The following is a 14959-nucleotide window of genomic DNA, read 5'->3' on the forward strand; positions in this document are numbered from 1 at the left end:
ATGAATTCCATTTCTGTATGGGAATAGAGTCGGTGAGGTGAGTCAAGAGCATGGACTTGAGTTCAGGATTTGGAGTTCAAGATTGAGCTGCATTACCAACTAGCCACACGACTTTAGGCGAGTTTCTTAACCTGTCTGGCTTCAGTTTCTGCTTATATTAAATAGGGATTACAATACCAAACTCAGAACTGTCCTGTGGTTGAGATAAGACCTGCTGAATTGGCATGTAGTAGATGCTCCACAAATGTTGGTTCCATTCCATCTTTATATGGTGGATTCAGGGATTTATCTGAAGGCATGGAGTTGGCTGGCAAGGGCTAATATTATTTCTGTATGTTCCATTAATTCTTAATGTTGAGAGTGCTGTCTTTCATGAATGATGTGATTTTCCCCTGAAACTGTCTAAGATCTCCAGTGTGGTATGAGATCTTCTTTAAGTAGTAGGAATGGGTTAAGACTGAATTTCCTGAAAGTTTTAAAAAGTAGTTTGTTAAGAATCACTTTTATTACTTTTCAAGTTACTATCTTTTTTTTTAACTTGGATAGTTCTTTGTTAACAATATACCTTATCATGAGATTTGAACAATGGAGATATTTTTTGGTTAAACCTGCAAAGTGCATTCCTATTACCCACCTTGGATCTTTATGAAGTAAAACAAAATGATATAAATCAACAGGTTCATAAATATCATGTTGAGCTTCTCCTCACAGTTTCTTTCAAATGCTACCCCAAATCATTTAGAACTTTGCTGCAAATGCTGGGAGAATTCCCACTCCAGCATCTCTTCTGCATTGAATGCTGTACTTTCCACTGAAATATGTTTTATACCAAATATGATGATTAAACTGTAATTTGCTTGGTTTTTTTTTTTTGAGACCGAGTTTCGCTCTTGTTACCCAGGCTGGAGTGCAATGGCGTGATCTCGGCTCACCGCAACCTCCGCCTCCTGGGTTCAGGCAATTCTCCTGCCTCAGCCTTCTGAGTAGCTGGGATTATAGGCACACGCCACCATGCCCAGCTAATTTTTTGTAATTTTAGTAGAGACGGGGTTTCATCTTGTTGACCAGGATGATCTTGATCTTTAGATCTTGTGATCCACCCGTCTCGGCCTCCCAAAGTCTTGTTATTTTTATGAACTTTATTGAGGTATAATTTACAAAAAAAATTGCACCCATTTAAAGTGTACAATTTAATAAGTTTTGGCAATTGTATACATTCATGAGACCAGCACTGTAATCATTACCCCATTACTGCACCATTCCATCATTACCCCCAAATTTCCTTATACCCCTTTTAATCACTATGTAATCACTTTTAATCCCTCTATGTATGTCCTCAGGTACCACTGATCCACTTTCAGTCATTATGAGTAAGTTGGCATTTTCTAGAATTTAATATATTTGAAATCATACATTATGTGGCCTTTTGTCTTTGGCCTCTTCCATTTAGCATGAGTTCATAATGTACCATGCTGGGCATATCAGTAGTTTTTTCCTTTCTATTGCTGAATAGTATTTCAATGTGTGGATATACCACAGTTTGTTTATTCATTCAGGCTGGCTCATTTTAAGAAGAGAAATAGCTAATATTTATTGATGCACCTTTGCTATTTCAGGTACTGCATGAGGCTAGATGTTGTGTATGAAGTCCTTAAGTTTGTAAATAAGTATAAAGCATTGGGTACAAAGTGGAGACACAATAAGTGATAGCTGTTACTCTCATGATTTCATTTAATTTTTGCCTTTCAGTTAACCTGTCAGGTATATGGAATTTTTCCCATTTCACAGATGAGGAAACTGAGGTTCAGAGGGTTAATCTCTTGACTGAGGCCATACTCAACCAATAAGAAATAGATCTGGGGCTGGTCCAAGTGCAGTGTTATTTACAAGTAATTGATTAAAACCAGTTACAGGTTTCTTCATTTCTTCTGTACTCCCACTCTTTCACTTTGACTAGTCTTAAAAAAATATGAGTAAAAAATAGATCTGAAAATTCAACACAAGATCTGTTTTATTCCACAATTCATGCTTCTTCCATCACATCACCATTTTCCCCCATGAATATGTGCTTCTGTATCTATGTGAGGAGGGAGTGGAGGGGCAGGGTGGAGGGACAAGGACTGCATCGGAAATTAGTCTCCAATGTAGAAACAAAGTAGTAGAGCTGCCCAAAGAAATAGAAAAAAGTCAGATATTTAGAAAAGTACATAGGATACTCTTCCAAATGTAGGGCCCCGATTGTTTATTATCTGTTTCAATGAAGTTGCTTCTTCCATGGAGTGTATCTCACAAGTTAATGTCTTTGAAATTTATGACACACCAACTCTATGGCCAGTTTACAACTGTTAGAGACAAACATTCTAGATAACTTCTGTTTCCAAATTCTAGATATAAATCCACAAGGCCTAAAAGTATATTCCAAGAAATAAGAGAGCCCTCCACCCATTCATTTAATAAAAGCCTAGGCACAAACTATACCCATGACATATACAAAGTTTTAAGAATAGGAACAAAAGAGATGTGATTTTTGACTTGAAGAAGCTTTCAATAATTAGGTAGAAACGTAGGCATGGTGTGTGTGTGTATCTGTTTGTGGAAGTATTCTGAAGTTTTGAGTGTTAACGTAAGCCTTGGAAGAGTAAATATTTGGGCTAGGGTTCTGCTATGATGCAATAGATTGAGAGTGGAGAAGGATTAATTTTAATATGAAAGTCAATATACTTTTCTATAATGCTTATCTTTGTTATATAAACAGTATAATATCCATCTCAAATGTTTTTGAGTACGTGTTTGTCCATATGCAAGGTGCAAAGATAATATTAGTAAGTAGACTTGAAATCACATTGTTTTGAAGCAATTCAGAAAAGATTATGGATACCTTCAAGCTCAACTACTAGGCTTTTAAATTTCTTCCAGCATGCTTATTTGTAGTGGGAGACCAAAATCTGGTTAAAAAACAAACAAACAAAAAAAAAAACAGGTGCAATGGCTCATGCCTATAATCCTAGCACTCTGGGAGGCCAAGGTGGATGGATTGCCTGAGCTCAGGAGTTCGAGACCAGTGTGACCAACATGATGAAGCCCCATCTGTACCAAAAATACAAAAACTTAGCCAGGTATGGTGGTGCACACCTGTAGTCCCGGCTACTTGGGAGGCTGAGGCAAGAGAATCGCTTGAACCCAGGAGGTGGAGGTTGCAATGAGCCAAAAATCAAGCCACTGCACTCCAGCCTGGGTGACAAAACAAGACTATGTCTAAAAAAAAAAAAACTTTTTTGAGATGTATTTCACATACTATGCAATTCATCCCTTTAAAGTTTATTATTCGGTGATTTTCATATACTCACAAAGTTGTACAAGCATCAACACAGTTGATTTTAGGACATTTTCATCACCGCCAAAGAAACCTCATACCCATTAGCAGTCATTTTCCATTTTCTATGTACTTTATAGGGCCTCAGCATCTGCTGTTCTTTACTGCATAGTCTATATGAAGAATCATCAACCTGTGCTATCTTAGATTTTTCTTATTAAGCAGCTGCATTATTTGTTTCTCTAGGGCTATTACGTATGTGTTGTAGATATTCATTTGCATTCTATTATAAAAATGTATCTGCTTGTTCTCAAATAATAGCACTAAATTTATTTAAAGCAATTGTCATAAATGGAATGTCTGAATGCATCATTGCTACTTTTAAAGAGTTAGCAGTTTAATTTATAAACTTCTTAAACAAAAATTCAAAGTTTGATTAGAAAACGCTATCGTATGAAAATGTTCTTTGAAAAAATGTACAAAATATAGTTTTCTAATAGTTAACAAATATGTTCCAAATTTGGTGTTAATGGTTTCAAAAGTATCCACCGAAAACCAGTTACCAACTCCATAATACTATTGTTCATTTTTTCTATGGGGAACTATGTCTAGCTTCCTAAAAACCTCATAAAGGACATGTTGATACATATTTCTAACTAGTAATCTTAGTTAACATTATTATTATAGAGATGGCTATCTTTTAAGATAAAGAGTTATTGTGGGTTTTTTTTTTTTGCACTATTTAACCATGTCAGTTTCAAAGTTGCACTTTTATTAAAATATTCTTTTGCTTTCATTTTACAATAGTTGGCAAAGGGGAAGAAATACGCAAAAAGTCTTTGTTTTTGTTATTCTGCTTTTTGAAGTGATACCTACTGATATAAATTCACAGAGCAATATCGTCTTAAGAATGAAAACTGATCAACCATTTTATATTATAAAAATGTATTGTCTTTATTTTTGTTTTAGATAGCAAATTTGATAATGAAGTAAAGACTCTTAAAAATGGAATGAAATAATTTCTGTTACAGATAGAACTTTGCTTTTTTGTTATTTCTTCCAATAAATTTTATTATTAGTTAATATGTAGTTGACATTTAATGTTTCATTTAATATTAAAGCGTGATAAAAGAGACAATCAGTTAGAAAATTCTATAGTTATTGCTCTACACTAAAACATATAGTATAGGATTGATGTAGTTAATACATTCTTGGAAGCAGAGTAATTACGTTCTAGTTTTAGTTTAAAATGTTAAAAATGTGTTTTATATAAATGGCCTTTTGTAGGAAATTCTTTTTGCAAATATAAAGGCCATATCTTTCCTTGAAAGACCTGTTGATTCAGAGATGTTAGCCAGCTATCTTGACTAAAACACTTTACAACGCTAAAAATAGTCCACTTCAGTTAAATATGGATATTTTAAAAAAGAAAATCCCAGTTAGACTGCAACAGAAGGACATTTTGTGTGACAATATTTTGCATGATTAAAAATTTAAACAGAATAACAGCTATTTATATTTACAGTTACATGAGAGTAATTACTAAAGCAGACAAAATACTTAGAGCATAATTTAATAATGTTTTCCTCTAGCAAAGGTGCCAAAATTGTTATTTGCATAATTTTCACAATTTGTACTGAAACATAGCTAAGTGAAATTGAGAAGACACATCTCTCCGACCACCTTTTTTCTTCTGTAGGAGATGTGAGAAAGAGACTCATATACCATAACAACTCATTTTTGAATAATTTTCCATAAAAACCATGACCCTCGTGTCAAACCATTAGGTGAAAGAGATGGGATCCATTCATACTTTCTCTTTTAGGGTCTTTATTTCAATGGCCAGCCTCAGCCCAACTTCAAGGCTCCTAATTATAACATTTACCGGTTCAAAGATTAACCTCCTGAGAGGGGCATTCTGGGCTCTTGGTAACTTGATCAGGTTGGTCTTCTCTTGGTCTCTCTCTCTCTCTCTCTCTCTTTCTGGTTCTTTGTGTCGCAGGAGGGAAATGATGGTATCTGGCACATTCCTAGGATGACTTGAAGATAGCAGCCTTCTGTGTTTAGGGCTGAAAGATTGTGAACTCTGTTAGCTGAAATACCACTCTAGGGAGGTGAACAGAACATTATAAAAGCTTTAGCTGTAGGTAGTGTAGTGCAAGTAGAGTCAAATTTGAGAGCTGGGACTTGAGTGGACATTTGTCCCTGCTCTCTACCTTAATAAAATCTGAGTGTTAACTGTGGAAAAGGGCATTTGAGAGATCACTAAAAATGAATCATTAGAGTGCCCAGAAGAGCTTTATTATGATGTACTGTGAATAACTTCAGAACATACTTTGTTCTTTTATATGTGCTTATCAGGTAACTGAGTAACAAGTACATTCTTTTATTCGACACCACAGAGATTAAGCAATCAGCTGAATTATAATGGCAGAGGAATATACTTTTCTTCTAGAGTCAGTATCCTTTAGAGAATTTAATGGGAGACTTAGGAGAACAGATATCCTTTCTTAAAATATTTTAACATTGGTGAACAAAAAGTATACATATTTCAAATGACAATGAATTAAATGTATTATTTTAAATGAGAATAATCACATTTAGTGAAGAATAGGCCAAGAGCCTCTGAAGCTTTCATTCTCTTCTGCTATAAAGGATTAGAGAGTTCCAGTCAATAAACAAAGCCATTTTATGGCTCCTAACGGGTAAATCGAGGGGACTGATTTGGTCAAGGACCAGTACGAGGATGTTTCTGTTCAACAGTTAACAGGATTCAACATGATATGGAAAATACAGGCGTGCAAAACTATACTACGACACTCACATTGCCAGCTAAAGCCTAAAACACAGCCACATTTACATATGTGTCCATCTGTCTGTTTTTACACTTTATTTTTCCAACCAGTGGGTGAAGTGGTTTTCATCCAAGCTGCAGTCTGAATTTTTTTTTTCACCCACCACTTTCCATTATATCCTATAGATGCATATTTTAAAGTGCATGTTATTTGTCTCTGGACGCACATTTGCACAGCCTTGGCTGGGTTTTCCTTTCTCTTCTGGAAGGTTAGCTCATCTCCGCAGGCCTGTCTGCTTTGCGGCTGCCTTACCAGCCAGGTTGTCTCGGGATCACTGAGTTAGTGAGTAGTTTGTTGCCTTGTCCAGGTTGTAGAAATCTCCCATCACAGGCCAGAGTGGAGCTGCAGAGGCCACAGTCTGGGCTGGCCGAGCCGGTGAGAATGGAAGAGCTTTCGGTCTCTTCAGTGGAGAGCCTGCGTAAATCCTGTGTAAATAGAGGGAGGATAACAAAGAATGAGCCCCTGCAGCTCTAAGCATTTGGAGCCATTTGGGGCTGAATTTGCTAAATGCTGCTTATACCGCCTGAAAAGTTGAAGAGAAAGGAGCATAAAATCCCCTCTTTTTTTCCCTTTCTGCTCATACCCCGGGGGGAGGGTGTTCAGGACCAGGGAAGCCTGAGGTAAGCCGATGAAGACTTGTTTTTTCAGTGCTCTTTTGAGTGTGAAAAAGGTGGCCTGGGTCACTGTCCTCTCTTTAATGTCGGAAAACCCACACAGTTAGTAAATGTTGCATGTAAACGAAAGCATTTCATCTCTTCTGCTTCCCTCCGTGCTAGTGGGCCATGAACTAGTCACTTGAAAAATCACAGAAAAATTTCACTTTAACATGTCCAGACAGTTAGGCACAGCAGGAGAGTAAAAGAGATCAGTAATTAGCAGGTCTCTCTGCTGGCCCCTTATCCTCCCCATGTTTCTGGGTCTACAGCCCCCTCCCCACAACTGATCTGATGTGAAAAAAAGGTAAATTGCATGTAGAAAAAAATTTACTTTGCTGTTGGGTTTTGGAAAGCAAGTTTTGCAAAGCTGTATTCTAAAACAGAATTAGGCAAATCTTCTTCCTTTTTTTTTTTTTTTAAATCTCATTTGAAATCCTGAGGCAGGTTTCTCAGTGGGATGCCCTAAATTAAACTCCTGGAAGGTAGTCCCTGACAACCACTGAAAGAAAATAACCTTTTGGCTCTTAGTATGTTGTAATCCTGTTTTCAAAGAACTATATTTAAGGGGGGAAAGGCATAAAGAAATGATGACAGAAAATTAGTCCATAAAGAACTGTGTTGCAGTTCCATTACTACATTATACTTCATTTTTAACTATAATATTTCTGAATAGCCCAAACAGGCTGGGCAGTGGGCTGTCCCCTGTCTCCTAGCACTCTGTCTTCCCTGTTGGAAAAGGACAGAGTTGAGATGGAGCACCATTTTTATAAGCAGGGTATGACATGCATCTCCCATCACCTCTGCATATATGCACACACTGGGTGGGAACTAACCTAGTGCCCATGGGGCAGGGGGAGTGGAGGGAGGGAACCTAAAGCTTGGTGGACTAGAAGCCAGGAAATCTCTTTCCTGGGCATGTTCTTCAAAGCAGATTTGTTCTCATCAGGTTCTAATTAATACATCTAGACGCTCTTGCTATCAATCTGTACATTTCACGAATATTTGAGTGGATAGTCTTTCTCAGGGCTTGGGAATCAGAAATGTAAAAGCTCACAGACAGACAAACTAGTAAAAGCTCATGGACAGACAAACTAGTAAACAGATAAATTGCAAGAAGAAAGTGAATAACAGGTGAGAACAAACTACTGAGGAAGTAGAGAGCATAGTACACTAGCTCTGTTCATGGGAGCTGGGGAAAGCTTTTTGAAGGAGATTCCTTTTTCGTTGAGTTTTAAAGGTTGAATAGGAGTTTGCTAGTAAAGAAGAATGGGAAAGGAGGAAAGAAAAATGAAGAGAAGGGGCATTCAAAGCCAAGAGGGGATTAAAGGTATATGGAATCTTGAAAGATCCCTTGGCTAAGAAAAGTCTTTAAAATCCAGCAGATGTTTCTGCTTCAAAATCATATTTGATTTGAGCTTTAGAGCCACAGGAACTAATAATATATCTGTAGATAAAGGATAGGCTCATATTGGATACACTCATCTGTGCAAAAGTTATGCAGATGCTTGTTTCTTGGTTCATATTTAATTTTAAGTGTACTGTCATCCAGTGTCTTTCAGGGACATAAATGTGAACATACAGGGCCTCTCTCGGCGTTTATTTCTGTAGCAGTGTCGGCGAATTGAGAATTTAGTTTCACCCTTCACATCTTCTTCTCCCAGCAGTTTGAGGAAAGGAATAGAGGAGGTGAGCATGGGCTGTGGAGGAAACTGCCCTCTGCCACCCTCTGTGTGGCCTTTGGCAAGTTATCTAATTTCTTTGAGTCTCGGTTTTCTTATCTGTAGAATGGAGATAATAGAAATTTGCATGTGTATATGTATATATGTGTCTGACTATAGGCAAAAACACTCAGTTCATCTATAAATATATTTCCATAATTGTGCACAAATTGATGAAGTATTTTAAATAGTGATAATTTATGTACATTTTGGTTTAAAATAGCATATAACACATGTAAGTATCTATATATTCATAAATATACCTACTTCTGGAAATAGGTTGTCTGGAAGATATCAATATTGATATCTGTCTACCTATGTTTTTGTATGTATGAAATTAGTGGACTTACATTGTGCAAAATGAAAATGTTAATGAATATGGTAAATTTCTATTGCTACAAAAAGAGACAGAAAAAATCTTGTTCCTCCAGATGAGCGATCATTCTTTATTTACTTAACATATATTTTGTATGAACATATTTAACTATTAATGCTGGTCTAGAACTAGGGAGAAATGACAACTAAATAATGTACCACAGGTTCCCTAGAAGAAGTACAAGTACTGTTAACCAAATACGTAGTAATTTGTCTTATTTCTCTGAAGAGACATGGCTGAGAGGTCAGTTTTGGGTGTTTATTTTATTTGACAGTGTGCCAACTGTCATAGAAACATTATTTTATCTTTTAAAAAGTGACTTTAAAGAATGTGAATCTATCATTTTAATCACCGTTCTATGAAGTGTTTAATTGTACTGCATAGGGATGACATCGAAGCCCATGAGATCCTACTGCATAAATAGTATCTCTTCAAATATTGGTAGCATCTCTGGGCTCTGAGGGTCATTCTGGTGGTGTCCATGTCAGAGTCTTCATTTGGACTGTGTTAAACCAGTTATGAAAAATCTGAATCTCAGGAACTCTTGCTGTGCTGAATATAATTAAAGCTCTTGCAGGAACTAACTGAGTTTCAGAGAAGAGTGTACACATTTCTATTCAAAGCCAACTTGGACCAGGACTAGCTCAGTTTCAACCCCAGGGCCGCAGAACTAATCTGTTCTCTGTGCTTAGCCGGTTTCTTATTGAATCAACCATGGTTTGGATCTCCCATTGATAACAGCATTCAGATGTGGTGATGCTTTGAAAAGTAAAAGATTATTTACATTGTTAATGTGAGAATACCAGTGGTGGTAGCACTCAGTTGAAGTTGCCATGCCTGGACTCCAGTTTATCCTTGACCACATGTAGCTATGGCATCCTGGGCAAAGATTTAATCTACTGGCTTCAGTTTCCTCAATGGCAAATGTCAGTTTTGGTGGGGGTGGGGTAAGTAGAAGGAGATAGACTAGAATTATCTTGGTTGTTGCATTGTTTTTCTGAAAAGATAAGGAGAAAGAAGGCCACATCCCTGTGGTATCAGACTCATCACAACACATCACCGCTTCCATCATTTTTTCATTCCAAATCGTGTACTTAGATATCCAAAATATAGATAGATTTTTGGGTAAATGCAATAAAGCAATATGCCAAAAAATGAAGTGGCATCTTTTTGCCTGGATAATTGCTTTTTTGGGGGGGTGGGCGGTGGATAGGGTCTCACTCTGCTGTCCAGACAAGAGTGCAATGGTCCAATCAAGTGCCCACTGCAGCCTCAAACTCTTGGGATCAAGCTATCCTCCCACCTCAATCTACCATGCTCACCACCATGCCTGGCTAAATTTTTGTAGAGAGAGGTTCTCACTATGTTGCCCAGATTGGTCTCAAACTCCCAAGCGCTAGCAATTCTCCTAAACAGACCTCCCAAAGTACTGGGATTACAGGCCTGAGCCACCGTGCCCAGCCTGCCTAGGTGGTTTTCGTGATGATAAATTTTATGAATGAGAACATTATTATTTTTTTAAGACAGATTCTCGCTCTGTAGCCCAGGCTGGAGTACAGTGGTGCAATTATAGCTTACTGTAGCCTCGACCTCAGGGGCTTAAAGTGATACACCCACCTCAGCCTTCTAAGTAGCTGTGATTACAGGTGCTCATCACCAAATTTGACTGATGTTTGTATTTTTTGTAGAGACAAGGTTTCACCTATGTTGTCCAGGCTGATCTCAAACTCCTGGGCTCAGGTAATCCACCTACCTCAACCTCCCAAAGTGTTGGGATTACAGGTGTGAGCCACTGCACCCAGCCTGGATGGAATTTCTGCTTTAGAATAAATCATCTGAGGATCCTCTCATAGTGTGCCAATGTCCTTCCTTGATTCAGTGGATACACAGCTATGGATATGGATATTTGCCTACACCCAGATGTCCATGGTATCCCAGGATTTAGCTTCCTGCAGTTAGACACTCTCATTATTGCTCTTTTAAGTAGTTGTATGCTGGAGCTACCTACCAGAGCAATGTCATGCTCTGAGCATAATCTGCTCAGCTAAGGAAAGCATGTGTGACTTCCTTGAGAGCGTGGGTATAAATCCAGCTAGAGATGCTCTCAGAATGCTTCAGAGTCTTAAGACAGGAGGAGGACCTAAGGATTAGATTCAGGCCTTCAGACAACAACAAAGCAGGGTAGCAAACCAAGGGGATGCTCTCTGTGCTTTACGGCAGTGGTTCTCGAGCTGAAGTAGGCATCAGACCCAGTTACAGGGCTTATTAACAGGGCCCCACACCTAGAGTTTCAGATTCAGTAAGTCTCAGCTAAGGCTGAGAATTTGCATTTCTCACAATTTCTTAGCTGGTGCCAATGCACAGAGCCAATGTTCTATTGCTTCTTTCTTTCTGTTTAACCCTTACTACCAGAGTAGGATGGGGCTTTCCCACAGTGAATAAGGCCCAGGCCAGATTACACTTACTCACCAGGACCACTAACCTCATTCATGGGAGTATAGTAGAATTTTGACTACCTACCTGTTCCTGAGGCTGTATCTCATTTTAATTTAGATAATCTAGTCAGTGGATTCCCAGAGTCAGTGAAAGCACCAGTGCTACACTGATTGCATAAGCAAACTTACACTTGTTAAAAATACAGAGCTCCTTTTCCCTGCCCTAGGACATTTTGAATCAGTAGGTCTGGGATGAGGCCTGGGACCTGTGTTTTTAACAATCTCCTGTGATCATTTAATCCACTTCAGATTTATCTGTCCACAGGGCTTGAGTCTTCCTTTCTGTGGTCACACACAACATGTTTCACTAATGTACATTTATTTTGAGTTTGTTTACCAAGAACTTAGACTATACCTTTGGTCAAGGGATTAGCAACCTTTCAAAAGAAGCATGCCCAATATTTCTTTATATAGCTTTTCATCATCAGAGGTGGCAATGCTGGTGGAATGGCCTTTGGTTCAGCACTGCAAAAAAGCCCTGTGGGTACTGAGTTCTTCAAAGAAGCTCTGGTCCTGGCATGTTTAGAAGTTACTGTGTGCACACAGGTAACCCACTCAGCTGTTCCAGAGGAACAAGGTCTTCGCCTTTTAGGTATTAACGTGTGCGGTTGCACCACTGTAGGGGTTGGCAAAAAGTGGGGAGGGCCCTCGCATAAGCTGATAAGTTTAGTCATTTCCTCACGCAACAGATAATCACCGGGTATCTGCTCTGACTCAGACAAGGAGGTATCCTCTCATAATCAAAAGATAAACAAGAAATAGTTTCTGCCCTCAAGGATTCCACAATTTGGAATCCTAACTTCAGATGCTATCTCCTTACCTCATTTGGCACGTGCATTTGTGCCGGTATACATACCTTTTTCAGCACATAAGCTCATTTGACGCATGTGCCAAGGATTGCCAGTTATCTTATACACACACACAGCCTTAAAACAAAAAAACACCAATATCCACGTTGAGTTACTAACTCTAGCATCAGCTGCAAAATTTTATTTTAGGTTGCAGTTCACACAGTTGCCTTTCAAAAATTTTCTTTATGCTGTTGTTAGTTCTCTGTGCTGGAGTTGGTCCACAGTCCATTGGAGGAAAAAACAATTGTATTTATTGTTGTATTAGGGAGAGGAAAATTCCCCTTTTTATAGAGGTGTAAACATATATTAATGACTAGATACTAGACACAAAATTTTAAATTAATACAATACTAGACACATTATTGTTTATGACTATTTGTTACACTGGTTCTAAATGAAAATATTTTACATTTATATACAATGGATTGCTTTATATTAAAATTTACATGATGCTCCTGTCTTCTCACGTTTAAGTCAGTCGTCAAAGGATGCTCAATCTAGCTATATTTTTTCTGGAGATGAATATAGTGAATCATATAGTTTGAAGGTGTTACCAGCCCTCTTTGCTTTTAAGAAAGAAAAAATGCACTGTGGAAATGCTGTCTCTCATTTTTAAGGTCATTGATTGGGTTAAAAAGGCAAATGACGTTTTTCGTTGAACTTCCTTCAATTAAGCCATTAACCTTTTAAAATAAGTGCATTCAAAAATCTATCAAAAAAAAGCTAAATGAGATTTTAACAAAATCCTGACAATTTCAGCTTAAACATATACACAGAAACCATATGTGCTTAGAAAGAAATATATACACACAGGCATTGTTTACAGAGTGTGTTTTTATATTTGGAAGACATTGAAGGAAGAGTTATTCCATACATACATTATCTGAAATGTACATTCAGATAGCCTACATAGATTTCACATTAAGAGACAAAGATATCTTTATCCATGGTAGGTAGATAGACAGACTGACTGACTTCAAACTTGCACTTGCAGTGTGGATTTTTTTTCCTCATCTCCGGGTACTGCTTTTCAAAATCGCCTCAGGCTACAGAACAGCACCTCAGATCCCCAAGGCCCACTGCCTGGCTCCTAATAGCCACTCTCCATCTGTGTCACATGAACAGCTGATGAGATCGCTCCAGTGTCTGTATTTTGGAGAGCACATCCACCCAGGTTAAAATGCTAGGGTTGCCAAGGAGCAGTCAGAAGCCATTAGTGTGGGTGAGAATTTGCCTTGCAGCAGTTCCTTGGCATGGTGGAAAGCGTGTACACGTGTCCCCGCACGAGCTTGGGTGTGTGTATATATGTGTGTGTGTGTCTTCTTGTCCAGGCGACCTTCTGGTGTACATGGGTGTGCAGGGAGGGTGACAGATGAAAACTAGACTCTGTATATTCAGTATTGAAAGAATCAAACGCCTCTTGTTTTTCTGTATACTGATTTGTTCTTTGACTATATGGGGTCTTTATTATTATTATTATTATTATAACAGAAGGCAAAGAAAAAGAGAACAGCAACTACGGGGTCATGCTCTAGTGTTTGGGCAGATGGAAGGGAGCTGCTTTGCCTTGGGGCAGGGTGGTTGTAATGAAGTGGCCTGTCAGTCTGTAAATAGTGAGGGTCATCTCTTCCATGTGATGGAGGGTATCGCATTGCAGTGAAAATGGAAATGTCAATAAAATTAATCTGCCAGCTCTTTGCTGTGGCTTTTCTGCTTCTCTGGTCAAAGAAGGTTGAAGGCTTTTTTGGTAAGAAGGGAAAAGCACAGGTACAGGGAAGACCACAGAGCAGACCCAGAAGTTAGAAGGCAAGTGGCCCAGTGGGCAGGATGGCTGTGCTGTAGCACAGTCCGAGAGGAGGGAGCAGGGCTGGGAATGAGCTGCCAGTTCTCTCGTATTCCTCGGGAAGCTACAGAGCGTCCAGCTCAGGCTACATTGAGCACAGAGTTTATTGTTTTAGGCTTTCTTGGACAAGGTTTTTACTTAGCATGGGATTTATGGCATTTACTGCTAATGAATGTCTATTCTTAAATTACAAAAACCCCCATCTCAGTGCAATTCCCAGATGTCCTTCCAGGACCCTGGCTTCTTAAACACCAGCAGGGAGCATAAACTCTCTACTTCTCTGTTTTCCTCTTTCGTGTGGCTCCAGGCTAATGATGTGCAAGGAAAACACAGCCATCTATAAAGCCCCAGTGCTGTCCCCGTATTCTTCATTTATTTTGCATTTGATTATGCCACAAGTCGGATCTTGTTTCTTTCCTTTTTTTAAAGTTATTAGTTCAAATATTAATGTAGGGATATGGCATATATTGCTGCTCTTGATTGATGCCTTCCCAAAAACAGGAAGACGTGCTCGTATGAATTTTAAGAAAGTAGGGGTCCTGCAATGCCTTGCCAGAAGAGTTTTTCAGATACATAATTTAGATGCCCTGCAGGCAGGCTTTCAAGGCATTTTTGCCGGAGGGCAAGAAAAAATAACTATGACTGTTAAAAGTAAATGATTTTTGCTAATGCACAATTAATGCTGGAGAAAAGCACAGAAGAGAAAGATGTTGATAGAAACTTCTGATTAAGTGAGCACCCTACCTTGATGTGTATCTTTTTTTTTTTTTCATGATAATGATCAGTGGTGCGGAGAGCTAAAAGTTTTCATGTCATGCAAATGCCGAGTGCAGGGTCATAGGAGAAGTGTGT

General features: G+C 38.5%; 1 protein-coding gene across 8 annotated transcripts in view; it reads left to right on the top strand.

Moving 5' to 3' along the window:
• MEIS2 (Meis homeobox 2) overlaps positions 1–14959 on the top strand; it is a 208841-nt gene that overhangs the window by 49149 nt on the left and 144733 nt on the right. The window lies entirely within an intron of this gene.

The sequence above is a fragment of the Callithrix jacchus genome, chromosome 8 (genome assembly GCF_049354715.1).
Source record: "Callithrix jacchus isolate 240 chromosome 8, calJac240_pri, whole genome shotgun sequence".
In the NCBI taxonomy this organism is placed as follows: domain Eukaryota; kingdom Metazoa; phylum Chordata; class Mammalia; order Primates; family Cebidae; genus Callithrix; species Callithrix jacchus.